Source organism: Blastomyces dermatitidis, assembly GCF_000003525.1.
Source record: "Blastomyces dermatitidis ER-3 genomic scaffold supercont1.1, whole genome shotgun sequence".
Taxonomy (NCBI): domain Eukaryota; kingdom Fungi; phylum Ascomycota; class Eurotiomycetes; order Onygenales; family Ajellomycetaceae; genus Blastomyces; species Blastomyces dermatitidis.
This window is the reverse complement of record NW_025544774.1, coordinates 7355356-7364527: the sequence shown is the minus strand read 5'-3', so window position 1 is coordinate 7364527 and position 9172 is coordinate 7355356. Positions and strand designations below refer to the sequence as shown.

Genomic DNA, 9172 nt, shown 5'->3' with positions numbered 1-9172 from the left:
TTCACTCAGTTTAATATCAAATTGAATAGTCTCATGACCTGATTCTAATGTCTCATTTGAATTAATAAATCAGTTTACAAGTCTTCTTTTCATTAGATTTTATGACATGAAGATTAGATCTATAATAGACTTCTGTTTCATGTCTTTTCTAAAGAATGTTTATTGATCAGACTTATTAATCAAATCTATTGAGTGCTTAAAGATTCATTTAATCAGATTATCAGCTCTCACTGCTCTCTTACATTCTGAATTTCATTAGAGATGATATGTATTGAAATCTTCTACAATTATAGAGTTTCTTGATGAACTTATATACAGAAATTCTCTATCAATTGTCTAGATATTATTATTTTTCTTCAATGACTTTTCATTATAGATATTTATAAGCTGTATAGTATCAAACTCATTTTCTTTATCTATAATATCACTCATCAGAATATCAGAGTCAGACATAATATTAAATCTTAGATTAAATTGATATCTTGATCTCTTTCTTTCATAGATTACTACTCTTGACTTTATCTCAGACTTTTGAGATAAAAAGCAGTAGTAGCTTGAATGAGAAATGATATATTTTTACTCAGCATCAAAATTCAGCTTCTGAAGCAGTATAAAATCAACTTTTTATTCAAATGCAATTTGAAGATAAGAATAAATACAATTTGAGTTTCTATTCACATTATTTTGAATAAATGTGATTTTTGAAGAGTTTTTAAACTTTTTTTGTTGTTTTTATTGTACTACAGATGCTAGCCACCTGCAGAATGCATCTTAAGCTAATTACATTTAACTCTCTATAATTAACTGATTACTGTGTCCGTCCTCTCAGACCAGTCACTAATTTTCAGAGATGTTAGTTAGTAACTGTCACTGCTCACTTAGTACACATCAAGCTTTCAGTTGCTGATCTCAGTCTCATTAGATGCTTATAGACTTATTAATCAGCTGTTATAATCTCATCTCATGTTAGAAACTAATCATAGACTCAATGACTGCAGTTCTCTCTGTTAGTATTAGAGCTTAACAGAGAGCTTGCAGACTCTAGTCTATTAGAGTGCTCTGTCTAGAGTCTAGATACATGTCTAGATCTGCTAGTCAGATGATTTTCAAAATTATTCTCTGTATTTGAGAGAAGCTAGACTCTGATGATGATTCTAGTTAGAGACTCACTTAAGTAGTCTATAATCACTACATTAGACTTGACTCTATATTATTAGAATCTTGACAGGTGCAAAGTAGAATAGTGAGACATTGACACTTCATATCAGCTCTGATAAGTGTTCACAGAATCTCACTTAACTAGTGACTTAGCTTGCAGTAGAGAGTTCTACCCTGTATCAATTCTTACTAATTAGACTCAGCTTCTATTACATGAGGGCTTTCATGAGTAAGAAGTGACAGGTGCCAGCAGTGGAATTCGAACCCACGCATCTCTAATGTATGCGGCCTTGGTTACCAGTCTTACCACCTGGGCCACGCTGGCTTTAAGGCTTGATTCTAGTGAGACTCATATCAAGAAACGTATGAGATCAGATCAAATGAAATTAAATGTAAAATTCATAATTCCGCCGGCCAGTCTATATACACTTCTTTGAATTCAGATGAGATTGAAGAGCTGGCTCTGCAGCAGCATAGTCTGTACAGCTCTGATTAATCTGATAATAATAATAAAGATAATACAGAGTGAAAGAGAGTGATTAGAGTGATAGAGATGATCGGGGTGATAAGAGAGAGATAGAGAGTGAAAGTAGTAGAGAGAGCTGCGAGGCGGTAGAGGCAGTGATGATGGTACAGAGAGTAGAGAGTGAAAGAGGTGAAAGAGAGTGAAAGAGAGAGTAGAGATGAAGAGGGTGAAAGAGATGATAAGAAAGAATAGAGTGAAAGTGATAGAGAGCTGCGAGGCGGTAGAGGTGATAGAGGCAGTGATGATGATAAAGAGAGTAGAGAGAACTACGGGGCGGTAGAGGTGATGATGATGATGATAGAGAGAGTAGAGTGAAAGTGATAGAGAGGGACTGCGGGGTGGTAGAGGCGGTGATGGTGATAAAGAAGGTAGAGAGTGAAAGAAGTGAAAGAGATGGTAAGAGAGAGTAGAGATAGAAGGGTGAAAGTGATAGAGAGGTGAAAGTGATAGAGAGGGCTGCGCAAGCAGCAAAGCGAGCGTAAGCGAGCGTTTGATGCTTGTAAATTATTAATAGAAGTTGATAAATTCAATGAAGCTTTATACATCTTTCACAGTGTATAAAGCTTCTCATTTAAAAATAGCAGAAACTTTCTCAGAATTTATTCAGATTTTCTTATCAGCTTCTATAATTATTATTATTATTATTATTATTCTTCAATAATAAATGTATACAGTCAGAGACTATGATATCTATCTGAGAACTTTTATTTCTCAGGGTTTTTTTCATATCTATAAAGTCAAGTATTATACATTTACCAATTTCAGATATGTAAAATCAGGAAATTCCAGCTCAGAATACAAAAACTGTTCACAAATTGCAGTATTTTAACACCTTCTGATACTTTGAAATCATTTGCTAATATCATGACAAAAGAAAAGAGAACACAGTCTTAAAGATAGACATATTAAATGAATAGATAGAAAAGAATAGAAAGGAAAAAGTAAAGTAAAGAGAGACTATAATAACATATATTATTAAAAGAGAGTGTATAGCTGTTTTAACAGACTATATCTAATCAATTTCCTTCTCTTCATATTCAGAGATTTCTGAATTCAGTCATTTTCTTGTAGCTGCTTGAGTTTCTGATAGAAAGTCTATTAAGTATTTAATTTCTGTCTCAGTTGAGAATAAGAATTTCATATTTAATTGATTTAAATCATACTTCTCTTTCAATCTGACTCTGAGACTATTGTATAATGCATAGTATATTATAATATACTCAGAATTCTCATTTACATTCCAGAATGAGTATTCTATTGAATCAAATCTATTATTAAATCTTTATATATAAGGTTTGAAATAGCTATATTCTAGTTTCAGCTGTATTATAGATAAGAATATTTTCTTTTTATATTTAATTAAACAAGATTTTCACTTGAATTTTATTTCAAATCTTGAATAATATATACTTTTCTTTTCTTTCTATCAGCTTTTATTTTACTTATTTAAACAAGATTCTTTCATCTTTCTCTTTATAAAAGATCAGAATATAATTTTTTGAATAGATCTGCTTAATTCTGAATTCTTTTTTACAGCTGAATCAGTCAATTCATTATCATGAATATTTATATAAGCAGAAACTTAGTGTAGATAAATTATCAGTTTTAATATTCTTCTCTTTTGAATTTTTAAAATGAAGTTTAAAATCAGTTCAAGATTCATTTAATCATTATAAATCTGACAATTTCTAAGTCTTTTTAAAGCAGCTTGACTATCAGAGAATATTCATATCTCTTTTAAACTATTTTCTCTTTTATACAATTTTATTTCAATGAGTTCAAAAGCTTTCACTATTATAAATAGTTCAGCATCAAAGACTTCAGATTCACAGTCTAAATTTCAGAAATCTGAGATAAAATTAATATTATCTTCAGTATAAGCAATGTCTGTATCTAATCTATTCAAATTCTTATTTTTTAAGTCATCTGAATAAATCAGAATAGAGTCTTCTATATTAATTATAGAAATTCTCTTTAAATACTGTTTATATTCTCTCTCTTTGAATAGTTCATTTATTTATAAGTTTATAAGAGATTCAAGCTTTTCTCTTCAGAGAGATATTTTCTCATGATCAACTTTTTCAATATTTAATAAAGAAAATTGATTTTTAATCAGTGAGTATAGTCTGTATAGTTAAGAGAATATTTTCTTTGAAGAATTATTTTAATTTCAATCAAGAAATCTATTCTAATTCAGTTCATTTCAAGAGTTAATTGATGAAAATGAAGAAGAGACTCTTTCTCTGATTATATAATTTAAGCTCATCTTTATAACTCTCAGAGTATAGTTTATACAGGCCTTTTCAAATCTAATAGCAGAAGATAGAATTGAAGTATCAATTTTCATTGCTTTAATAGAAGATGATTTGAATACTCTCAGAATTCTTCTCAAAGCTCTGTTTTTCAGACTTTGAAATAGTTCAGTGAAATTTTCTTGATTATTTCATTAAACTTGAACTTCATAATCAGCTACTGAGATAATACAGACTATATATAACTGTTTCATAGTCTGAAAGAATAGATCTCTCTCTGTATTTGATAGTCTGATTATGCTATTTAATAGTCTTTCTATCTTGATAGTTCTTTGTTGAATATAATATTTAAAATTCAACTTGAAGTTTAACTATACTTCTAATCATTTGACATTTAAACTGGGTTTAATCTCTCTATTTAAAAGAGTTAGATATAGTTCTTTCTCATTGAATCTAGAAAAGAAATGAATTAACTCAGTTTTATTCATATTAAATTGAATTTAATTGATATCAGCTCTAACAAAGATTGTCTTTACTACTTTTTCAAGAACTTCTAAATTCTCTTTGATTGATTTTGAACTGTAGACTAGATTAATATCATCTATATAACTTGAAGATCTTACTATTTTCATATCTCTATTCTTGAATAGATATGCAGTGTATATTACAAATAAAATGAGTTAGATTGAAGATTCTTACAGTACTTCTATTTTTATCTCTGTCTTGTCTTATTTCATTTTATCAAAGAATAGTTGTATAATTCTTTTAGATATAAAACAGCTAACTCATTTTATTAGAGAAAGTGACAGTTTTAACATCTTCAAAGTCTGTATTAACTTTGACTTTGAAACATGATTAAATGCTTCTTTTATATCAATAAAAACTGCAGTTGAGACCAGATCTTCATACTTTACTACTTGAATATCATGAATAACTGAAAGAACAGTGTCAATTATAGAACATTGTTTTCTATCTTTCATTTATTCATTAAATAGAAGAGAATTACTAATAGAGCTTATAAAAGATAATCTAGTAGCTATTATCTTTTCTGAAATTTTTCTAGACTGATCAATAGAGATATTACTCTATATAACTTAAAACTTGAACTGTTTTTATTAGGTTTTACAAGAATCACTTCAGTGACTTCTCTTCAGCATTCAAAATAATACTTATTTTTCAAGACATTGAACAAGAGCTCAAAATATTCATTCTTTAAGTAGGAATATTTATTTTAAATAATTAAGTGATTGATTGAATCAAACTCTGCAGCAGTTTTAACTGAACTTGAGAAGATAGCTGACTCTAATTTATCTTATATAAGCTCAGATCATTCTCAGTTATTTTCATTAATATAGTTATAAAGTGATATATTCTCTTTCTCTGAATCTCAATCTGATAAGTTTTGAAAGAGAATTCTTATAAAAGCTTAACATTTTTTCTCAAAAGAATTTGCTGTATATGATTCATTCTGAAACTTATTTTCTAAGACTGAAAGTTTTGCTACACTTCTTATTTTAGTATAGTTAAAAGCTTTAAAAACTTTCTTTTCTTATACTTCTTTAAGAAATTTGTTTTAGTAGTCTGTTTTAGCACTTTTAATATCTGAAAAATATTCATTTCTGACAGCTTTGAACTCTTTATCAGATATTACATCATTCTTTCAATCTCTTCTAGCAGTAGCTAATTATTTTCTTTTAGATATGATATTCTTATTTTATCAAGATTTGAAATACTCAGAAGACTTTTTCTTTGAAATATTATCTCTAAAACTTATTAGAATAATAGATGTAATCAGCTTCACTCTATTTTCAATCATTTCATTTGAGATATCTTGACTGAGATTTCACTATATCTTACTCTGCTTTTCAGATTTTAACAGTTTTATACTTTCTTTAACTGCTTTTCAATCAGCTTTTTCAAAGTTATACTGATTAGAAAGAAGAGAATTTTCACTCATTTATTTTTCACTCAGTTCAATATCAAATTGAATAATCTCATGATCTGATTCTGATGTATCATTTGAATCAATAAATCAGTTTACAAGTGTTTTTTTCATTAGATTTTATAATATAAAGACTAGATCTATAATAGATTTTTATTTCATATCTTTTCTCAAGAATGTTTCTTGATCAGACTTGTTAACTAGATTCATTGAATGCTCAAAGATTCATTCAATCAGATTATCTACTCTTACTGCTCTTTTACATTCTGAATTTTATCAGAGATAATGTGCATTGAAATCTTCTACAATTATAGAGTCTCTTAATAAAGTTATATTCAGAAATTCTCTATTAATTATTCAGACAGTGTTATTTTTCTTCAATGACTTTTTATTATAGATATTTATAAGCTGTATAGTATTAAACTCATTCTCTTTATCTATAATATCACTCATCAGAATATCAGGGTCAGACATGATATTAAATCTTAGATGAAATTAATATCTTGATCTCTTTCTTTCATAGATCACTACTCTTGACTTTATCTCAGACTTTTGAGATAGAAAGCAGTAGTAGCTTGAATGAGAAATAATGCATTTTTACTCAGCATCAAAATTCAGTTTCTGAAGAAGTATAAAATCAACTTTTTATTCATATGCAATTTGAAGATAAGAATAAATATAATTTCAGTTTCTATTCACATTGTTTTGAATAAATATGATTTTTGAGAAGTTTTTAAACTTTTTTTATTATTTTTGTTGTATATTCATACTAAAAGAGAGTAAAGATAGAGTAGAATTTAATCACTATCATTAGATTGTAGATTATAACTATTTTAAAAAGTAGGAATTTCAACTGCTGACATTATATCTAGTTTATCACCAGAGTTATTTCTCAATTCTCTAATTTTAACAGAAGTTTGAGAATTCAAATTCTGTTTACATTTAGCTGAAGAATTAAAGTTGAAAGATTTAGATAGTTGAGAGTTTCTTCTTTTTAAGCTTGCAGTTGCAGATTTACTTGTTTAACTATTCTCTTCAGTTCTAGGTTGATTTTGAGCTTCATCTTTTCTTCAGTTCTTTTGAGTTCTTGAAGTAAATATACATTCTTTTGAGCTAGATGCATGTTTTTCTTTGTAATTAGAGTATTTAAGTAGAGTGTGTTGACATATTTCATCTCTTTTTAAGCATGGTTCACATTTATACTCACTAGTTTTGTAATCTCTAGTACAAAATGCACATTTTAAGTCTCTAAAATAAGAGATTACAAAGTATTCATATCTTTGACAGTTTGAACACTGTGTTTGAGTTTTGAGATTAATTCTTGAGTCTTTGTATTCATGAACTCTCATTTTCAAATCTGTTACTCTTACTTCAGGGCTCTTTGATTATTTAAGTGTCTTTATATATACTAGAACAGAGACATTTCTTCTACTTTATCTGAACTCAATTAAATTTAGTTATATGAACTCTGTTCTCAGTTGAATAGAGTTGTATTCATCTAATTCATTTTTGAGAAGTAACATTTCTTCTTCACAGTCAAAAATTTCAACTGAAATATTATAAAGAATGAATTTATCTCACTTTTCATCTCTCTCAGATAGAATTATTATGTTTAATAAAGATTCTACTGCTGATTTTCAGAGATTCTTATTCTGAATAAGGAATTCTGCACTGAATTCAGGCATTCTAGTCAGAATGATGAAGTTTTCAGAGAATAATAACTCAATTGAAGCTATAACTGATTTTTAAAATTCAATATCAGTTATTAACTGAGAAAAGAACTGCTAATTAATTTCATTTCTAATTCTGAAAATGAGATTTAAGTTTAGCTTGTTTCTCTGTAAGATGTTCTGATTTAAGACTTTGAGAATAAGTCTTCTATTTCTGAAGATTTGAAAGTTTTTCTCTTTTTACATTTTTTTCTTCACTTTTTATAAGAATAAGTGCTCGCAGGCGATTATTCGGGTGTTTGCAGCTTGGCATGATATGTACTGTTAACTACTAGAAGTATTCACAGTAGAAAGATAAAATGTAGAGATTAAATATATAATAGTATTTAAGCTGAGTTATGAATAGTATTCATGAACTTCAGTCTATATAGTTATATGTAGTCAAGAGTCACTAACTCTATTAATTATACAAGAGATAGAAATAAAGATAAAGAATCTGTAAGAAGTAGAATTTCTTACATACTCTTTTCTCTCTAAGACTTTGTCTGTGAAGTCTTTCACTGAGTGACTTTATAAAATTAGCTCAGCACTGCAGTGATACTCACTAAACACTCTTCACATCTATAAAAAATCTCAGTGAGGAAAAATTTCTTATTACTATGAAGAGAAAAGAGTCTGTTACTCAGTTTCTTATTTCATAAGATTCTTTATAATTTACAGATTCTTCTCTGACTATTACACAGATTCATCTCACATCTTTTATATAGAAGAATTCTGACTGACTCTTAATTATTTTCATGAGATTCTTGTGTAATCATTACACAGATTCATCTTACAGATGAATCACTCTCTGTGAGATTATCTTCATTAAAGAGAAGTATTTATGAGTTGATCTTTCTCTTATTCTCATGAATCATCATTCTTTAACACTATAGAATTGTGAGAAATTTTTCATTCTTTCATTAACTCTGTAGAATGATAGAATTAAAATATTCACAGTCTGTAATCACTCTTTATAGTTATATAGAAAGATTCAGGCCTGTGATTCATAATCACTCTTTGTTTACTAGAGTGATTTAGCTATTTTATAAAATCACTCACAGTGTAAGTAAATCTCTCTAGAGTAGTATAAATATTTCAGATCTATTTACAGAATCTTATCTTCTTTTTTCTTTTTCTATAACAGCTCTTATCTTTATAAACTGTAAGTATTCTTATTCATCTATAAAGTGTTTTTATTCAGATAACAGAGAGAGAGTGTTTCTAACAATATCTATATATTAATTCAAGAACTTCTCAAGAATAAAAACTTTTTCAATTTTAATATTTTTATAAATAATGTCTGACTGCTGCTGAGCTTCTTATGAGTATTCTTATAACTTCTCTGATCACTTTTTATCAGCTGATGAAGCAGAGATATCACTGCTTACAATAGTATCTTCATCTCTCTCAGCTCTGTCACTGCACTTAATCTTCAGATCAGCAGTTAATTTCATATCTCTTTCAGATCAGTCTCTGACTTTAAACAGTGCAGTTCTTCTTTTTGCTATAAGTCTTCTTATAAATAATTTCTTACAGATTCTAGCTAACAGTTCTTACAAAGCTTCTCATTTTATCAGTGTCT

General features: G+C 28.1%; 1 pseudogene across 1 annotated transcript; it reads right to left on the bottom strand.

Moving 5' to 3' along the window:
• Window positions 1-1402: 1402 nt before the first annotated feature.
• Window positions 1403-1483, bottom strand: BDCG_16260 (annotated as a pseudogene). The gene has a single exon. The product of its transcript is annotated as a tRNA-OTHER (tRNA).
• Between the last annotated feature and the right edge of the window lie 7689 nt (window positions 1484-9172).